Source organism: Equus asinus, chromosome 10 (assembly GCF_041296235.1).
Source record: "Equus asinus isolate D_3611 breed Donkey chromosome 10, EquAss-T2T_v2, whole genome shotgun sequence".
NCBI lineage: Eukaryota > Metazoa > Chordata > Mammalia > Perissodactyla > Equidae > Equus > Equus asinus.
Window position 1 is genome coordinate 102,984,828 of NC_091799.1, and position 20,617 is coordinate 103,005,444.

The window sequence follows — 20,617 nt, forward strand, 5'->3', positions numbered from 1 at the left end:
GCTAGGTTAATGCAGAATTTAAAGAAGAAGGTTGTATAAACTACCCAGCATGTGGTAGTGATCAATGAATATTAACCCCTGCTCCAGACTTGTTTCCTTGACACACCCGCCACCGTCTAAATCAGTGCGTCATTAATGTGTACATAAAGGACACGAGAAGCACTTTATATCTCAGGAAGAACTTAGTGTACATTTTATATTCTTTCGGTAATTGAGGAAGGGCTCTTTAGTAAAGTTAACCTAGATTTCCTGATGGATTTTGCATTAGAGACTTGACTGAAGGGAATGCACCAACCAGTCCCCTTTCTTTTTTTTTTTCTGCTTTATCTCCCCAACGCCCCCCTTCCCCCCCATACAGTTGTATATCTTAGCTGCAGGTCCTTCTAGTTGTGGGATCCCCTTTCTTATCTTTGGGTGCCCAGTGCTTTTTGTCCTCTGAGCCCTCAATTTAACTACTCAGCACAGAGCTCATAGGAGCCATGTGACTCCAGCCCTGGGTCAGCCAGCTTCCTGAAAGTAAGTAAGTAAGAATGAGGAGGATCATGCCTCTTCTCTATGTTCCACTCATCCAGGCTGGGGCAGTGGTCGGGGGCCGGTGAGGAGGCGGGTATGGATGAAGACGGGGTGCAACTGGCCTTCCTGTAGAGACTTATCCACTTCACACCTCGATTCTCTCTGTTAAGGAGTATACAGAAAAAAGTGTGTTTATAAGAATAGACATCTGAAAAACACAAGATTAATAATTTGCAAAATATCTGAAAAATAATAACATCAACATTTATCAACCGCTGGTTACATGCCAGGCACTGTTCTCAGCACTTTACACGGATTACGTCACACCATCTGCCAACAGCCCAGTGAAGGAGGTACTATCATTATTCTCATTTTAGGGCTTAGGAAACTCAGACCCGAGGGGGAGGGTCAGTGAATTGTTCAAGATTCCAGAGCCAATGGCAGGTGTCTGGATCCAAGGCAGACCAGCTCCTGGGTCTGGGCTCTTGACTGTTAATTTGTCTCATTGATTGATAACATATGGATCATTTGTAAATTTTCTTGCTCGGAGAAAAGCCCTTTCCTAATCCCAGGCTTAAACCCTTGGATTTATTTGTCACTGTTGGTGCAGGGCATTAAGTACCAAGAGTAGTCTCAGCAAAAAGCAATTATGACTTCATTTGAAATTCAAGTATATTAAGCGTTGTTGATTTTGTTTTCAAGTGAAATAACCTTTCAGTTGGGTTTATTGGTCATTATTTTTCAGCAATTTGTTCAACGGCAAATAAATCCCATTGATGTTAGTCATGTTGTGCAACAGGAAAAAATCTATTACTCTCATTAATTGTCTCCTAGGTTGGAAAAGCCTAACTGCAGAGCATTCCACAGATACCACCCAAGGGGAAAGAAACAGAGGGGTAAGCTTCGGGTGAAAGCAGAGCCCTTAGGTGCCCACTTAATTGTAATTTCAGGAGCACAGAGAAACAATAAGAGAACAACTATCATAAAAAGAAAATAATGCAAGTAATATCAATAGCCAGTGTTACTGGCGCTCACTGCATCCAAGCCTGTTGTCTGCCCTGACTTGGGGAGACTCATTCAACCGGGCCCCAGGAAGAAAGAAGGTCTGATTCATACCGCATATTATTGTGATCTTATAATCTTACAGAATTCTGGAATTTATGCCCATTTTACCCAAAGCAAAACACTTTTATGGTCATATGGCTTTGGTATAGGTCTGGATGTCACCAGTTACTAGTGGGATGACCGTGGACAAGTCAGTTCAGGTCTCTGAACCTCAGCTCCCCAGTTCCGGCTCCTGTAAATGGCAATACTGAGCCCCCGTGATGGTACGGTGGTTTCTCCTTATCTGAAGTTTTACTTAGTGTGGTTTCAGTTACTTGTGGTCAACTGCGGTCCGAAAATATTCAATGGAAAGTTCCAGAAATAAACAATTCATAAGTTTTATATTCTGAGTAGCGTGAAGAAACCTCCCAGCATCCTGCTCCAACCCAGCCAGAATGTGAATCATCCCTCTGTCCAGCGTATCCACGCTGTATCCACTACCTGCTGGCTAATCACTTAGCGGCCATCTCGGTTAACAGACCAACAGTCACAATATAATAGTGCTTGTGCCATGTCACCTTTACTTTCCTTAATAATGGCCCCAAAGTGCAAGAGTAGTGATTCTGGCAATTCAGATACGCCAATGAGAAGCCTTAAAGCACTTCCTTTAAGTGAAAATGTGAATGTTCTGTACTTAATAAGGAAAGAAAAAGAAATCGTATGCTCAGGTTGCTAAGATCTATAGTAACTTTTACCACAGGATATTGTATAATGGTTCTATTGTATTAATAGCTACGTTACAGCACAAAAAAGGAGTTCTCTGCACGATGTGCATTAAAAAAGCCAATTATTGCGCCACTAGCTTTTGAGAAAGGAAAAGGCTTTATTGTGAGGTCGACCGGCAAGGCGACAGTGGACAAAGTTTTCAAGTCCGTCTCCCACATTCAGGTTTTGGGGTAAAATTTAAGAGATTAGGGAGAACAGGCTGGTACATGGAAACTCTGGTGGGGCAGGTTTCTATCGAAGGGCTGTAAACGTTTATGGTAAAGCTTTGAACACTGATGGCGAGGTTTTAAACATTTATGGTAAGGTATGGAAGGGACTTTAACACGGATCTTCCTAGACAACAGACCCCGATTCTGGTAAGAGTCCCACTTTCAAGTTCCAGTTGTGTCTGGGCCCTTCGGTTTTGTGGGAGGAAGAATCTTTCATTCTGAGCGTTATTTCAGGTCAAGATTTTTCCCTCTGCATATGCCCTGGATACATGACTTGCATTTTGGCTTGCCCTGGAAAAACCTTATGTTGATGAGATGGGGTCGGATTGAACTGGCCCTAGTGGGCCTGTGGTTACAGTTATTGTTGTTAATATCTTACTGTGCCTAATTTGTAATTTAAACTTTATCATAGGTATGTATGTATAGGAAGAAACATAGTATATATAGGATTTGGAACTCTCCATGGTTTCAGGCATCCATTGTGGGTCGTGGAACATATCCTCTCAGATATGGGGGGGTTACTGTGCAAGGGTTCCATGAAATAACGCAGGGAATGTGCTCACACAGTTCCTGGCACAAAGTGGTCAATAAATGGGAGGCGTTATTATTGTTATCTGGAATGCCCTAAAAAGTGATCAAGCTGAGACAGTTATTTAAATTTTACCTGAAGCCAGATTTTTCCCCTGAGCAGCTTTTGGCAGTAAAAGCAGGGGCAGATGCTGTATTAGTCTCCTAGGGCTGCCCTATCTTAAACTGAGGGGCTTATAACAACAGATATTGATTCTCTCACAGTTCTGGAATCCAGAAGTCCCAAATCAAGGTGTTGGCAGCGTCATTCTTTCTCCGAAGGCTCTAGGAAAGGATCTTCCTCCAAGCTTCTGGTGTCTCTGGTAAGCCTTGGCGTTCCTTGGCTGGTGGCTGCGTCACTCCCATCTCTACCTCTCTCTTCACATGGCTTCTCCTTGTGTGTCTGTGTCTCTTCTCTACCTCTTATAGCGACACCAGTCATATTGGGTGTGAACCACTCTAATGACTTCATCTTAATTTGATTACATCTGCAAAGACCCTATTTCCAAAAAAGGTCACATTCATAGGTACCGGGGGTTGGGACTTGAACATATATCTTTGAGGGGCTCAATTCAACTCACAACAGCTGCCCTGAAGATTTGGCTAACACACCTGTCACTGATGCATTGGGAGATATAAATCTATGAACTAAATTGTTTCCTATTAGCTCTGTGGAGTGAAAACACCAGTTTGGGATGACTCCGTCTGCCAGTTCTTGCCTAGTTTATTTTTTCTGATTCAGATGTATTCTTTATCAAGAACTACAAAACCACAGCATAATTTTTGGAAATCTCAAGATTACATTGAGAAAAGAAAACATTGCTCAGTTATTAACTTTAAGGAATGCTCAAGGCTGAAGATAGCGCCATGAAAGCCAATAACAATAGAGAGCGTTCAGTCAATTCCACCCCAACCAACCTTCACATTTTGATGCGTTCCTATTTGTTCTTTGCCCGCCTACCAGGCAGCGCTTGACTGTGGCGTTTAGAACACCTGGATGCAATTAGCGCCAGTCTCAATCCACACACGCAGAGAAGAGAAAAATGAAGGCATTGAACAACTTTGATCTTTACTGGAATTTGTATAATTAGTCCACAGTAATTACTTTTTAAAAAAATCCAATGCTGAAAGCCTTTCCCCCCCTCCATTTTTACATTGATGATATTGTAGAACATCATTATTGATATCTAGGAAGCAAAGGGTTGAACGAAGTTCTGTCTACTTAAGAGATGGTCAGCACAACCCTTGGCAAGCTGCATCTTGTGGGCCATTCTATTTTGAGTGGGGGTTCATCTTCTCCAGCTCTTTACTGCTAAACCACAGTGCTCATTGCTGTTAGAAGGGAGAGAGTCCATCCTCTGGAAGCACAGGTGGGTCAGAGAGCTCCCCAAACATTCAATTTACTTATAGGGAAACCAAAGCCCAATCAGACAGCTGGAGTGATGACAGGTCTGAAACCAAGGTTTCCTGATGAATAGAAACCCCATTCCCCTCCTTAACTTCCCTTCTCTACCAGCTCTAAGGAGCCAGTCATTTGCTTTCTGTCCCTGTAGATTTAGCTATAGAGACAGGATCACCATGCCATTGATGGACAGTTCATATACATGGAATGGATGATTATATTCGAGGTTCTTTTTCCACTAGGGCTGTTCCCACATTTCATGTTATAGTCTGACCTTTCAACTAGTGTTTTCCAATTGACAGTCGGTAACATAAGACATTGCAGTTTGTATACCACTTTTATATTGCACCTGATGAATTCTGTTTCAGTTAGTAAGTATTACATGAGCTTCTCCCAGAGCCAGGCTCTCCACTCATCATAGAGACGTCACGATGTAGGAGATAGAGATGAGAGCTCCCACAAGAAGCTTAAGTTCTATGAGTGACACACATGATCGAGCGCTCATCATTGCAACATGGCACAGTGATTCACAAGCCTGTGTTTGATAGGTCATCCTGTGTGTGTCAAAATCCTGATAAAGGGATATTCAAGAAAGACATTTCAATGAAGATAAATTTGAATCATTATTCATTCTAATTAAATGAGTATTTTGTTTTGTTTTTAAAGACAGCACACAGGAAGAAAGTGGTGAAATAGAGCATACTTTTATTTTAGTGATTGTTAACTTTTGCCTTTAGTAAAAATAAAGGATAAGTGAGTGGAGTTTTCTTAGAACTTCTCCATCATTAATTCATTATGCAAATATTTATTAAATGCTTACCAGGTGAACCGTGCAGTCCACAGATCCCTGAACTTAGAAGGGCCCCATGCTCGACTTAATGCTCTGCTGTTACTGTCTTAAAATTCTTAATAATCTTGAACAAGGAGCCCTGCATTTCCATTTTGTACAAGGCCTTACAAATTATGGTGCAGGTTCTAGTCAGGCCCTCTCCTGGACCTGGAGGACTTCAGGGTTAGACACAGTTCCATCCATGAGAGACTCCATCTCTCCTCGGCTATCTTTGCTTTCCAATGGCCTCTGATGAACCCAAATTGCTTTCTTAAAAAAGAAACTTAGTTGCTTTTATTTAAAAGGACTTATGCTTTATAGATAAATAGATTTTGACTTGAAAATATTCAACAATGTAATTTTAGTAAAAAAAAGGGGAAGACAAAATATATGCTATATACGTAATCCCTTTTCTCTAATTATATAATGTATATTACACAATGCCTGAGTCCTGAGGGGTCATTCTCTTGTTTTTTTCCCTGAAAAATTTCTTAGAAGATGTTTTCTTCATCTTTGAGGTTCAAAAAAGTAACACAGGATCTGTCTAGACATGAATCTTTTCTTTCTTCACTATTTTCACTGGAATGTGGCGACCCCCTTTAACTACGCATGCATCGATCTTCAGTTCAGGGATGTCTTCTCTCTCTCTCTCTCTGTATTCACGCACACAGAATGTTGAGATGTAATTCACATACCACACAATTCACCCATTTACAGTGTAAAATTCAGAATTTTTAGCATATTCACAGAATTGTGCAACTGTGACCACTATCTAATTTTAGTACATTTTCATCACCCTAAAAAGAAATTTTGTACCCGTTAATAATCATTCTCTATTCCTCTTCTCTACCACCATGCCCCCCGCTCCCCCCAACTCCCAGACCTAGGCAACCACTAATCTACTTTCTGTAGATTTCTGTATATTTGCCTATTCTGGACATTACGTATAAATGGGATCATGCAATATGCATGGTCTTTTCGACTTTTGTGACTGGTCCTTTCGTTTGCCATATTTTCAAGGTTCATACATGTTGTAGCATTTATCAGTACTTTGTTCCTTTTTATTGCCAAATAATATTTTATTCTATGGATATATCATGTTTCCTTTATCCATTCACCAGCTGAGGGACTTTGGGTGGTTTCCATTTTTTAGCGATTATGAATCATACTGCTGTGAAAGTTTGTGTACAAGTTTTCATGTAGACATATACTTTCATTTCTCTCGGAAGTACACGTAGGAGTGAAATGCTGGGTCATGTAGGAACTCTGTGTTCGACATTCTGAGGAACTGCCAGACTGTTTCCCACAGCAGCTGCGCTGTTTTACACCTCCACCAGCAAGGCGCGAGCGTTCCAGTTTCTCCACATCCTCGCCAACACTTGTTACTATGTCTTTTTGACTATAGCCATCCTAATGGGTATGTAGTGGTATGTCATTGTGATTTTTTTTCTTTTAAAGAATGCACTCTCTTTTGGTGAAGAAGATTGGCCCTGAGCTAACATCTGTTGCCAGTCTTTTTTTTTTTTCTCCCCAAAGTCCCAGTACACAGTTGCATATGCTAGCTGTAGGTCACTCTAGCTTCTCCTTATGGGATACCGCCGCAGCATGGCTTGAGGAGCGCTGCGTAGGTCTGTGCCTTGGATCCAAACTGCGAAACCTGGGCCACCAAAGCAGAATGCGCCAACTTAATGACTCAGCCATGGGGCCATCCCCGCATTGTGGTTTTGATTTACGTTTTCCTAATAACTAATCCTGCTGAGACTCTTTTCATGCACTTACTGGTCATTTGTATATGAAATATATATTCAAGTCATTGCATATTTAGAAAATTGTGTTATTTGTCTTTTTTGTGATCCATATCATATTTTTAAAATTATAGCTTGTGTTTCACCTATTCTGCTGTTATCTTCAGCATCACCAGTATCTATGCCTTGACCTTCTATTTAGCATGTTGATGTTATTGGAGATGTTCTGCTGGACAGAGGAGTGGGCCGTTTTCAGAGGGAGGTCTTTCCACGTGGTGCTCTGTCATGGACCTCAATTCTGCAGGCAAGATTGTATTTGTTAACAGAAAGGGGACACTGGGCCCTGCTTTCTGTCTACAGAAGAAACATTATGATTCACAGCTCAAAGCTGTCACTGTGCACCTGTTTCCTGCTCCTTGTGGCTTCTCTCCTAGGCCAAGTGTCTGGTCATCTCAGCAGAGCCGTTCCTGTTGCCACTCCTGCCCACTGCCTTTGACTCTGGGTTCCTTGCTCTCTGCCTGGTTGGCCACTCTGATCACCTGCCAAGAGTGGGGCCTCCATGAGCTCCTGGTGGGTGCATCTGGCAGAGGTGGGAAAGGTCTCTAGGCTTTTCTAGGCATTCTCTGTTTCATGGAGTGAGGCGTGGGGCTACAGTGACATGAGGCCTTAAAGTTAATGTGATGTTGCCCAAGATTTGGCCATTAGGCTGTCTCTCTTCATTTTCCATGTTTTGGGACTTTTCCTCTTGTTATTAGTTTTCTGGTGTCTTTAAAGGTATTTGGGGAAAAGTTTTGAGAGGGTTGCTAGGTAGGGACCTATGAAATTCCAGTTCACAATGTAAAGCACATCTTGGTATTCTAGTAAGAAAAGAAATGGGCCCTCTAGTGCCCTAAAAAATTTATAACATGGTTTTTCACCCTATGGCTAAGCCAGGGCAGATGCCTTGATCATGAGGCTGTCCTCTGTACACTGGCACAGTCGTATGGGGTGAAGCGGTTTGTAATGAGGTCCTTCTGGGCCTTTGAGAACTAATCACCTTCAGTGAAGTAAAAGAAAGAGCTGCCACAGCTCTTTGGAAAATAATGTTATAATGACGCGCTAATCTTCAATCCTGTTTGCTAAGTACTGGGTGAAGGTTTTACGTCCTTGAAGCCACCCGGAGGAACAAGCCCAGAATTAGAAGTGGAGCTTCTTTAAATGTAAATGTCTTCAGAGCCATTTTCCAGCTCCGAAAAAATTGTACTGTCTGCTCCAAGAAGCTGCTCTCTCCTTATGGATAATTCTTGGGGTCATTTGCTGCCACCAGTAACTGAGCTGTTGAGCCCATCTCATTCGTCCACCAGCAGGCACATGGAGCGGTTACTGGGATGGATGGACGTTCCCTGTCTGACAGCGTGTGCTGTCCATTCGGCATAATTTTAGCGTAAGCTGTAGAGCCAGGCTCCAAGGAGCAGCTATTCATCAGCAGAGAAGGGAGCTGGAAGACATGTTGTCCGTTTTCTAGAGGAACTTTGATATATAGATTTCTTCTCTAGCACAGGCCCTCTGTCACCAATATCTCTCTCCCCACTCCCTGGATCCAAGGATTAGGACCTGGAGATCCTTGGAGGCCATCATTCAGCCTGACACACACCCTTAGTGCTTTGTCTTTTAAGACACATGGTAACTCGCCCATATTGGTCTGTGAGCTCCAGGAAGGCAGGCGAGCTCATCCGAGTTTTACCTTTAAGATGAGCAAATGTCATACACACATGGGATCTTCTAAAAACACTTACAACATTGAATCCACAGCTTATTATCCTTACTCCAAAGGAGGAACTCATATGAGGAGCTAGCAAGCTGACAAGGGCTCCTGTGGGAGAGAGGCTAAGATGAAGGATGCTTTTGCTCTTTGCAAATGTAGGAGAGTTGCTCGGGGCCATAGTAGTCTTTCCGTGCACTACACTGGATTCATGGCCAGTGACAACCCCACCTTCAGTGAGTCAGGGGGCTTTTTTGCATGAGGTTGAACCAGTGAACAAGTGTGAATTTGCAGGCTTTTTTTTTTTTTTTTTTGCTTACATGACTCCCTAATTCCACCTATAATTTTACACACCAAGGCACTAGTTTCTTGCTTTGCTCTGTGTCGGTACAAGGTAGGTCCGTAAAAAAAAATTTCTTTTTAATATTTAGGCCATTTTAATTGGCTCTTTCTTAATTTAAAACTTCAAAGACTGAAGCAGCTGCTTTGTCCTCTCTGATTTTAGCCAGAATCCCTGTCTTAGTGCTGTTTACACAGTGGACACTTACTAAGCAGTGAAAAAAGTAAATGAAAGAAAGAGTGAATCACTAAAAAAAATTCTTTCAAGAAGAAGCAGCAAAATAAATTTGACAAAGTAGTTTGGATCCTCCTGGTGACACAAGTGATTATGAATATTGGTTTTGGGCCCAAGAAGTAAACTCAAAGCAAACAATTGCTCAACTGACTGGTGCAGTGCAGGCAGCAGGAACCTGTGCACCAGGACCTGTTTCTCTCCTTGACACATCAGCCTTTAGGGCTATTGCTCTTCTGTCTGCTTTGAGGAGCACGTGTTCCACTGTGACGATGCAGGCTGACAAAGAAGAGGTCACTTGGTAGCTCCCAGCATTAGAAGCTGAGTTTACTCTTGTAAAGGCGTCTTGGCAAAGATGAGTTTTGACTCGAGCCTTGGGTTTGGGTAAGATTTGGACACCAGGACATCATATCTAAGCAGGGGCGCAGATGAGCCAAAGCCAGGGAGCTGAAGTGAGCCCAGAGTGGAGCAGGGGTCTGATGAGGAAGGAGCACCCGCAAGATGCTGTTCTGACCAGAACAGACAGCTCAGTTTAGGGTCTCTGAGGAAGAGGGGATTTCAGGTCACAGAGAACATGGGATTCTAGAATGAGGGATGTGCTTGCATCTGAGGTTTGCTTGCCTTGAACTCCATTTCCTTGGAGGACCTACGCTTCTCCTAGTGGGGAGTCCAGCTGAAGGATGGTTTGTTATGCTTGGATCCCAGGGCTGCAGGGAGGCCTATGACTGGGCTGGCCAGTCTTTTCAACCCATCCCCTTGACAAGTGTAGATTGTCCACAGCGGGCAAAGGACCTCAGTGGGGCCTATCAGAGTCTGTCCATGGGTAGCTTTATTGATATTGGGGGCAAGAAGGCCCTTTGCTACTGGGCTTGCTGAGTCAGGAACTGGAATCTGGATCTCTAGCTGATGCAACTTAGTATCTGGAGATTTTTCTATAAATTCTCTACAGTTCCACCCACAGGCCAGACAGAGCTGATTTCCTTCAAGTATATAACAACCTCCTGCTCCCATCCCACGTGCTGCTGCCAGTTCCACACTCTAGGGCCTGCCATTTACAACTCCCCATTTCCCAGCACCACAAGTATTTATCCTACCAGCATTTATTAAGTGTCCAGGGTCTACTAAGTGCAGGGCCCTGCAAAAGGTCTTATTAAGAAAGAAAATGTGTTGCTTCCTTGACGTTTGCAGGCTGGACAGGAAAGACAAGACAAACAACTTACCAAAGGAAAGAAGTTGAATCACACAAGAAAACTCAGCTTTGCCAAGAGAGATTTTAGATGCCAATGTGTCAGATACTTATCAAGCTGAATGCATTTTATCAAGCTGAATCCAATAGGTTATGGCCACTTCGAATATGCTTCTTCCAGGCATTCTGGGAGATGAACTCAGTGTCTGAGGCTAAAAGTAAAAAAAAAAAGCACACCACAAATTGCAAAGTAAAATACGGTTAGGAGAAAGAGGGGACAGGCGAGGAAGAAAGGGATAACTTGAGATAAGATACAGTTCATGAAATACTAATTGGTTTATAAAGCTTTATTCGAGTATTGTATCTTATAAAGTTAGCCTTAATGTGAACACGCATAAGAAGTTTTTCCCTCAGTTGAGAGAAATTCACGCTGAGTCCTGCAAAATCGGTAGCAGCCAGGATTATGCGATTCCGCGTTCTAGCTTCTCAGGCCTGTTTCCCACTGGGCTGCTTTCATTCGGTCGATCTTTTAGCTCACACGATGATATCTAGTTAAGCACCTAAGGCTAAGAACAGCTTCTGAAATAAGCAGCGACAACACATTGGCGGCTCTGTTCTCTCTCTGTCTCTGGAGGAAGTGTTGTGATAAAGCCCCCAGGAAACCAAGCACAATAACTTTGAAGATGAGCAGGCCTTATGCTTCATAATGAGGCCAGCCAGACTCATCAGAACAATAGTCTGAAGTTGCTTGTGTTCCATCACAGGGCAGCTTGAGTCTAGGGCTCACTCCAGGGCAGCCTGCATCCAAGGCAGGGCCCACAGAGAGCACTGCGGTGCTCGGGACACTTCAGCCCAGCAGAGAGAGAGTGCACACACTGTGGGGAATTCTGTGGAAATGAAGAAAAATGGCTTCAAATATTTAACAAATTGCCTCTTGTTTCTCCCATCAAAGAAAAGGCAACACCAAGACTGCATACTGGCCTCAGAGGGGAAAAAATAAAACACCACCAAATCTCAGGTTCAAATGAAATGCAAAACTTTTGGGAGAATAGAAGTCCGAAAAATATTGTTTACACTAAAATAGCAAGAAGAGGGGCTGGCCCAGTGGGGCAGCAGTTAAGTTTGCATGTCCTGCTTCGGCAGCCCAGGGTTTGATGGTTCTGATCCTGGGTGTGGATCTACACACCGCTTGTCAAGCCATGCTGTGGCAGGCGTCCCACATACAAAATAGAGGAAAATGGGCACAGATGTTAGCTCAGGGCCAGTCTTCCTCAGCAAAAAAAAAAAAAAAAAAAAAGAGGTGGATTGGCAGCAGATGTTAGCTCATGGCTAATCTTCCTCAAAAAAAATAGCAAGAACATTTGTACTGAAAGACCTAAAATCATAATAATTAGCCTGGTTTGGATATTTATAATGTTTTTGGAAACGCAATTGGAGAAAAAATAAAGAGAGAATTTAAGAAGAGTAGGAGTAGAAAACATTTTCCACTCTGAAAAATCGAAGAGAAATGTCCCGTGTTATAGCTTTTAATTTGACGGGTAATGTGTAAGTAAAATTCACATGTAGAAAATTATGATGTCTTCTGATACAAAAATACAGTGAAGAGTCAATACATTGTAGATTTTCTTGTATGAATTCATTTTAAGTGGGTTCTAAATTTCATGAATGTAGTGATTCAGTGGCATTTTTGCTTTATTTGAGCATGTTCTAAATTTGCACGGTGAGCAGGAGTGCTTCCTGAGAGTCCTCTGTGACCCAGTGCAAGGTCATGTTCATGCCTCGAACCCCTTGGAAAAGGACCTCTTGCCCTTAGAGAAGAGGAAGAGTAACTCCCAACACAGTTGGGAGAATTTCAAAACCTGTGGTTCACAGTCACGGTGGCCGTTCTGGGTGGGCCCTAACACCATTCCGGAGGACAGAGGTTGGCCACTAAACTGAGAACTCTATTCCCTTGGCTCCTTTGTCCCTCGGTTGTGCCAATTCCATGCCCTCAAGGGAGACTCTGAACTGGAATTGAGTTACATGGCGGGAGACAAGGTGCTAAGTCCCCATTTGTTGGTGTTAGGTGATGATAGAAGTGGCACGGACGTGTAGCCTGAAAATATAGCTGCAGCTTCTGAATTCAGTAGGTGGCTTCCAAATGCTTCAGCAGCAGTGGTAGGAATTTTCCTGATTTGGGCAGAATTGGTGCATTTCTACAATCGGCAGCGGCGCTAACAGTTACCTGATTTACTGCAGAAGGGAACAGTTCAGTGACTGCGAGTTGCTCCTGGGAGCACCCCTAGAGTCTGCTTCTCCAACCTGCCTAGTGATTTTGCCATCATCCTTGTCCCTTTTTACTTAAACCTACTAGAGTGGATAATGTTGGCAGCAACTAGACCCTAACTGGAGCATAAGTGAAGAGCTGGCCAGATATGAATCCCAAAAGACCGAAAGATATGCCATTCTTGCTGTACACACAAATTTCTTTATATAAAGAAGGTGGATTATGAGAAGCACAGACCTTGTTTAAAGGTACTAGGGCGCATCCGTTCATACACACTTAGTGAAACATAAGCCGTTATCATCACAGTTGAATAAGGATGGAAATCTCCAGGCTTCTCCATGAATAGGAGGAAGAGCCACTGATCTTTCTTCAGAAAGCTTGCTGCAGACCCAGCAGATCTCCATCCAGAGAAATATTCATGCCAGTGTCGTAACCTTGGGGTCTTTGTGGATTACAGAAGCTGGTTTAAAGATGCTGGAGTATTTCAGCTAGAAATTACATGTGAGCTATTAGTAGGATGTTCTTCACAAAGAAGCTTCTAGCCAGTTTAATGCTTCCAGCTACGAGGGCGGCCCAAAGTTGGGATCATGAATGCCCTCTTGAGAAGATAAAATGCACTTTCTAACTTTTAGAAAGTCAGAGCTTACTTATGGTAAGGTTCACTTTTCCACATATGAGATTAATGATGGTAGTTGCAACTAGTTGAAGCAGTATTCTAGAAATTGTTGTTTAATATATTTTTTTGCATAGAGATCAATTTCAAAGTACACAGGAATTTTAACTATCTAGGGCTTGTGTCACTCGCCTCATATATTGTGAAATAGGGGAGGTTGCATTGGATGAGAGGGCACCAGGCTTCTAGTTGTGGTTCTGAATCTAATTATCTTTCTGGTCTTGGGATAGCCACTCACCTGTGTAAGTCTCAAGATTTTTATTTGTAAGCTGTGTGATGTACAAAAGTGACAAGGCCTCTTTCACCTATAAAGTTCTAAGATTTGTCACATGTATACATTTGAAAAGTCCTTACTTTTTAAATATGCTTCTAAAACTTTTGATCTCTTAGGTGAAAAAAAACATAATGTCATCGAGTATGGAAAAATTGATCTTTTAGTGAAAAGAGAATTGGCACTTGACAGTATGACCTGAGGTCAAAACTTAGCTCCTCAATGAACTTGTTTTGTGAACTTGGGCAGGCTAATCAAATGCTTCAAGGCTCTTTTAAAAACAATAATAGTGATATCTGTTTCATGGGGTCATTGTGCTGAGTAAATATAACATGTATTGACAGTGCTGAAATTAATAAAGTTTATTAATTAAATGGGAAGGGGAGGATACAAGTTACATACTGGGAGAGAAAATTTACAACACACAATTGACAAAGCAAAAATATATAAAGAAGCAAATTAAAAAGAAAAGCAAAAAACAAAAAGAAGGAAAACAGAAAAAAGTAAATAAAAGAAAGGGAAGTAAAATCACCCAGTAGAAAAATGGGCAAAAGATGTGGAGCAGCATTTGACAGAGGAAGAAAGAGATGAAGAGATGTTAAACGTCATGAGTGACCAGGAAAATGTAAACCATGATGAGATGTCATTTGCATCCATTTGTTTGGCAATACTTTAAAAATCTGAAAATAGCAAGTGCTGAAGGAAATGTGGATCCACAAGATCGCCTACCTTAAGACTGGAAGGTCGAGCCAGCCTTGACGGCCTAGTGATTAAGTTTAGTGCACTCTGCTTTGGCAGCCCAGTTGAGTTCCCAGGCGCAGAACCACACCACTCATCTGTCAGTAGCCATGCTGTGGTGGTGGCTCACAGAGAAGAACTAGAAGGACCTACAACTGGAATATACAGCTATGCACTGGGGCTTTGGGGATGGAAGAACAGAAAAAAGAGGAAGATTGGTAACAGATATTAGCTCAGGGTGAATCTTTCCCAGCAAAAAAAAAAAAAGAAAGAAAAAAGGAGTGCAAGTGTACAGTGGTGCAAGCATTTGGAAAACAGTGCAGCAGTATCTCTAAAGTGGAACATCAACATACCCTATATCCCAACACACACAATTCCACTGCCCACGAGAACGCCCGTCACATGGACAAGAGAAGACATGTACAAAAGTGCTGCCCTGTTCACCATGCCAGAGACTGGAAACCTTAATAAAAGAATGGACGAATAAACTATGCACCGTGGGACACACTACCTCAGTCAGAATGAATGAGCTGCAGCTGCACACAACAACAGCCAGGGACGTTAGCCGTCTGATATGAAGTAAAAAAAGTAAGTACCAAAAGTTGACATAAAACATACCTTTTCATAAGGAGAAAACAGCTAAAATTATATATATATAAAATTTATATTATAAATATATTTGCAAATTAAATATAAATATATAAATTATATATATAAACTTTAAGAATACTTAAAATTGCCCTAAAACCACTAAAAGGTAATCAAGGGAAAATCAACCATAGGATTCAGGGGTATGGTTATTCTGAGTGGGAAACTGGGAGCCTATGGATGCCAGGTGAAGATTATTGTTAAGGTCTTAGGATTTTTAGTGGGTGGAAGTGGAATTGTGGGTGGATATGACATTGTTAAAATGAGTAACTAAATAAAAACTAAAAGCAAACCATGTATGGGCTAATGATAAGAGTGTGTCACGAGGCAAAAATTATGGTTAATCCAATTCTTGCACCTGGAATCCAAAAGAAGGAAATTCCTATGTAGCCTTTAATGGCACCTGCTCATATCAGTTGTTTGAAATCATTCCCATTGCCATCCGCCATGAAACTATGACTGCTTCAGACACATCCACAATTCTGCCAAACAGGTGAAGTTTAATTTTGTAAATGACTTCCTCTCTCTTCTGTTGAAGTGTATTTTGTCTGCACGCATATGACTTCAATTTTGTAAAAGCAGGCTTTGAGAATTGCTAAGTATGCATGTTCTGAGGCTCTTCTTAAGGGTCCACACACTCCAAGACTTTAGAGGTGAATTCAGACCAGACGCAGCTCCTGCAGCTAATTTTGGATAAGGAAGGACCCACCCTTAAAATCTGACCTGTGAGGGAACAGGGAGCAGATCAGAACCAACTCCTTACAGAAACTTGGATCACTACCTCCTTTTTGTCTTAAGACTTTCCTTTTTTTAAAGCACTTTTAGTTTACAACAAAATAGAGAGGGAGGTACAGAGATGTCCCATACACCCCCTGTCCTCACATGTGCGTGGCCTCCTCTATTATGAGCATCACTCACCAGAATGGTACGTATTTTACCAAAGATGAACCTACACTGGCATAGTTTATCTTAGGGTACCTTAGGGTACCACCTCCTTTTAAATCTCTGCTAGAACTAGAAGCACCCTTTCTCCACCCACTAGTGGAGATCCACCCACTATTTGAATCAGACTCCATTAGCTCATCTCCTCAATCACTGAGCTAGTTGGAGGATGCCCGGATGCACACTAAATGGTGCCCTGAACCTGAGGTCCCCTTATCACTATCTCATCCTTAAGACAATGGATCTCATGTATTCTTTCACTTTAACAATTATTTGAATGTAGGCCTTGTGCCTGCATCTAAGCATGGCACCACAGGACCTAAGAAATGAGTTTGCTCCTTCCTAAAGTGTGTGGTAGAGGGATGGAGACACACGTGGAGAGTGTAAATTGCAATAAGTGATCTTGAAACCCTTGGTCAGGAGGGCAGTGTGAGCTGTATGTAAGGCATCATGTTCCCATTGGGAAGACTTGTGACATAGGGATGAGCTACACTTAGACCCTGTCCCACAGAAGCAGGTTCAGTGGGGCTGGTGGCTCCTGAGCAAGTATCCCCGCCAGGGAGGTGGCCGGACCCAGGAGCACTGCCGAGGAACAGAGCCCCGGGGCAGCCTCAGGCCATCTCTGCATGGACTTCTCTGCAGTGCCTCACAAAGTTTCTTTTTATTTGTTTGGGTTTTTTGTTTGGATCATGTTCATTAAGGCATAATTTGCATAATAGTATCTTAATATTTACATGGAGTAAAATTTACTCCTTTAAGTGTACAATTCTATGAATTTTTGATAAAAGCTTACAATCACATAACCACCACCCAAAGCAAGACATAGAACAGTCCGGTCACTCCACAAAGGTCCCTTGTGTCCCTCTGTAGTCAGCAACTGATCTACTTCCTGCCTCTATAGGTTTGTCTTTTCCAGCATGTTATATAAATGGAGTCATACAGTGTGTAGCCTTCTGAGTCTGGCTTCTTTCACCTAATGTTACACATTTGAGGTTCATCCATGTGGTTGCCTGCATGAGTAGCTCATTCCTTTTTATGGCTGAGTCTTATTCCATTGCATGGAAGTACCAAAAATTTTTATCCATTCGCTGCTTCATGGGCATTTGGGTTTCTTCACAATAAACCTTTGGCAGCTGCAGGTTAACTACTGTCATTCCTTCACCTGAGATCTTGCATCTAATGTCAGAGAATAAGCTGTCACTTTTTGTCATCTGTCCAGGCCCTCATCCAATACATAGCTTAGAGTCAGGAGCACATGAATTGGAGACATTTCCTGTGAGCTGGACTCCGGGCTACGCACTTGTGTTGTCTTCTTTAGTCCCTACCGCATCCATATGAAGGAGGCACTTTTCTCCATTGCACAGATGAAAAATTGAAGCTCGAAGGTTAAGTGATTGCCCACATTCACCCAAACTCTGAGTGGACTTGCAAGGCCAACTTGAATATCTGACACCCTTGCATATATAATTAAAATGTTAACCCAAATGATCCCACGTAGGTCTGCTAACTTACCAAATGAGAGAGGGATTTCCAGCCATTGTTTCCTCTGAGCTTGCAGGAATCCTGCACATCATCTGGTCTCTGGGTTCTCAGTACCAGCTGGCCATGCCTTTTCTTGGGCACCATGATGAGTATCAGGGAACTCCATGAGTTTCACACTCTCCCAGGTTCCAGACACTGAGACATGGGTCTTCCCCCATCTCAGTTCCAAAATTGGTCTAGCAATTCTACAAAAAGTATTTTAGAGTGAATTATAGAGTTGGCCAGAAAGTAAGGATTCCACAGAGAATAAAAAAGAGTGAAAACAGAAAACCTTGGAGGTATGATCTGGGACACACTCTCAGCCAGCTTCTGCTCAATGGCATTGACAATCTGATGACTTTTGCTTGGGTGCCCAGCCACCTCATGTTCATACCTCAGATTCAGCTCATTTCCGCCAATCTCAGAACTGAATGACGTTAGGTTCATTTATGTGTGGGTACGTGATCTATCCTTGTGCAAATATACATTAATCCTAATTATGTTTTAATAGTTGGTTATCTGCAACAAGTTGACAAAGAGAATCTTGAATTTAAGTTTATCCCTAAAACTTAAATCCATGGAATTTCATCACTATCAATATTGACGTGGAAAGAGGAACAGATTTACTCCATGAAAACGTACTGAATGCCTGCACTAGTTCATACTTGATCCAGGAAAGAATGCTGAAATTCTTCTGATGCGTCTTGAGGTAAAATTTCGGACCCAGCCCAATTATTTTATCTTCCTTTTGTATAGGAAGTATTTGTCGCCTGCGGTGGAAGGTTATTTCCCACCCAACACTGCCAATGCTGTGATCTAGAATGGACAGATCACCACTATTTCCTCAGGCTTGATTATTCAATTATTTCTCCTAGTATTCTGATAGGGCTTCAAAGAGGAAAATAATGGCAAGGATAACATCCCTAATGTTGTGTCCATTATTCAGTGTACTAGAACATGGATTTGTTTTATGACATACAAAATAGCCATGTATAAGAATGTTGTTTTCTACCCAAGTTCTTAAAATAAAAGAAATATGCTCCCAAGGAAAAGAAAGCCAATAACCCATGCAAAAGATCCGAGGGCAGAATTTAAATTTAAGAGCTCCTTTTTTTTTTTTGGCTAAATCCATTCTATTTCTGGAGAAAATCTAGAGCACTCATGTGAAGATGGTTTAGATTTGATTTCAGATTTTCAGGACACTTTTTGTTACAGAAATTGTGCTACCGTTGTTTGGCAAAATAACCCAAGTTCACTGATGTATCCATTTGGTCCATAAACAGTAAATGTAATACTCCTGGAGTGGGAAATAAAAGTGCGGCAAACTGAGCTAAACGTAAAGGAAGTGATCTGGAGTAGGATGTTAAAGTTTACACCTTAGAAAGCCAGTCACAGACGCCAAAAGTGGAGTGTGTCGTCACAGGTACACAGTTGTACATTCGAAAAGTGTCTTCTTGTAAAAGTCATGTTACCAAGAAGTGAGAGCAGCTGTGTGTGTGGACACGTAGGGCTGCTGATGGCATTATCACAATATGTCCAACAAACAGGCCCAGGGTCTCTCAGCAAACTTCTGTCACAGGGCCAAGGCTTGTCACATGTTTTTTTCATTTTTGTTTTTTAGGTTGAAAACTCCCATCATCAGCTTTTTTTTTTTTTTTTTTTTTGAGGAAGATTGGCCCTGAGCTAACATCTGTTTCCAATCTTCCTCTGTTTTTTTTTCCTTCCCAAAGTCCCAGGACATAGTTGTATATCCTAGTTGTAGGTGATTCTAGTTCTTCTATGTGGGACACTGCCACAGCATGGGTGGGGTAGTTCCCCATGCAGGATCCAAACTGAGAAATCCTGGGCCTCCGAAGTGGAGCAGGCGAGCTTAACCACTCGACCATGGGGTGGACCCTGAAATATTGTTTTTAATCGCTCTACCTTCAGCTTCTTCTGTAGATCTGAGGAGTCTCTCTTTATTTTGATAGTTCTACTGCATTCACTTATTTTCCTAAGATAATCTGTTCTCCATATACTACTTAATGAGTTCCCTGAAAGCCTGTCTAAGGGGATAAATGCTATACTGCAGATGCTACGTGACTCTCACCCAAGCAACCTCATTCATAGCAAATTTGTGACTGGTCTGTTTCATAGTTCTAAGAGTTGTGAGGAAATGTGTGATTTCTCCGTCTTCATTACACCCTGACTACATCCTCAATCCTCGGGGGCAATCCATCATTTAGGAAAGGATGATGGGAGCCACTTGCCTATAATAAATGTGTCTCATCTGTAAGCTCGCTATAAATATCTGTTCTCAATTTACTTATTTAGAGTCACCCACGCACTGGGGCACTGAGTGTCATTTTCATCAGTCATTGTTGAGTCTTGTGATCCATGATGTTCCCATTTAATGTCAAACAATTACTTTTCCAAAATATCAATCTACATGTTTCTGATAACAACAAGAACAACCAAAAACTTTAATATACCACTATATTATCTACTGTTTTACGCATTAAAACGAATGCTATTTACGTTCATGGAAAGAAAGTTGTTTTTATTTAATTAAAAGATTTTTATTTCAGTTTGACAAAAAATGTTAATAGGAGTAGGAGAAATTTAAAAACTATGTAAGATACATATTCATCTCATGGTTTACGTAATATCTTAATACTTCAATTTTGTAAGTACAATAATTTCTGAATAGATAAATTTCAGTTCCTCTGTTAAGATTTCTTGACACCTATTTACATTTTGGACGGATAATTCTTTGGTGTGCGGGGCTCTTCTCTGCACTGTAGGACGTTTAGCCACATCCCTGCCCTCTACTCACTGGATTCCAGTAGCAAGCTCCAGCTGTGACAACAAAAACGTGTCCAAACGCTGCCATTGCTAAATGTCCCTTGGGGGACAAAGTCTCCCTTAGTTGACAACTGCTGATATATACACTTTATATATGATTGTTTTGACTTTGATATTTTTC

General features: G+C 41.8%; 1 long non-coding RNA gene across 1 annotated transcript in view; it reads left to right on the forward strand.

The window, feature by feature from the left end:
- Window positions 1–20,617, forward strand: part of LOC139046448 (uncharacterized) — a 62,525-nt gene that overhangs the window by 377 nt on the left and 41,531 nt on the right. Inside the window, exons 2-3 of the long non-coding RNA XR_011506543.1 lie at window positions 1,348–1,409; window positions 3,345–3,442. This is a non-coding gene — a long non-coding RNA (uncharacterized lncRNA). The remainder of the gene's footprint in view (window positions 1–1,347; window positions 1,410–3,344; window positions 3,443–20,617) is intronic.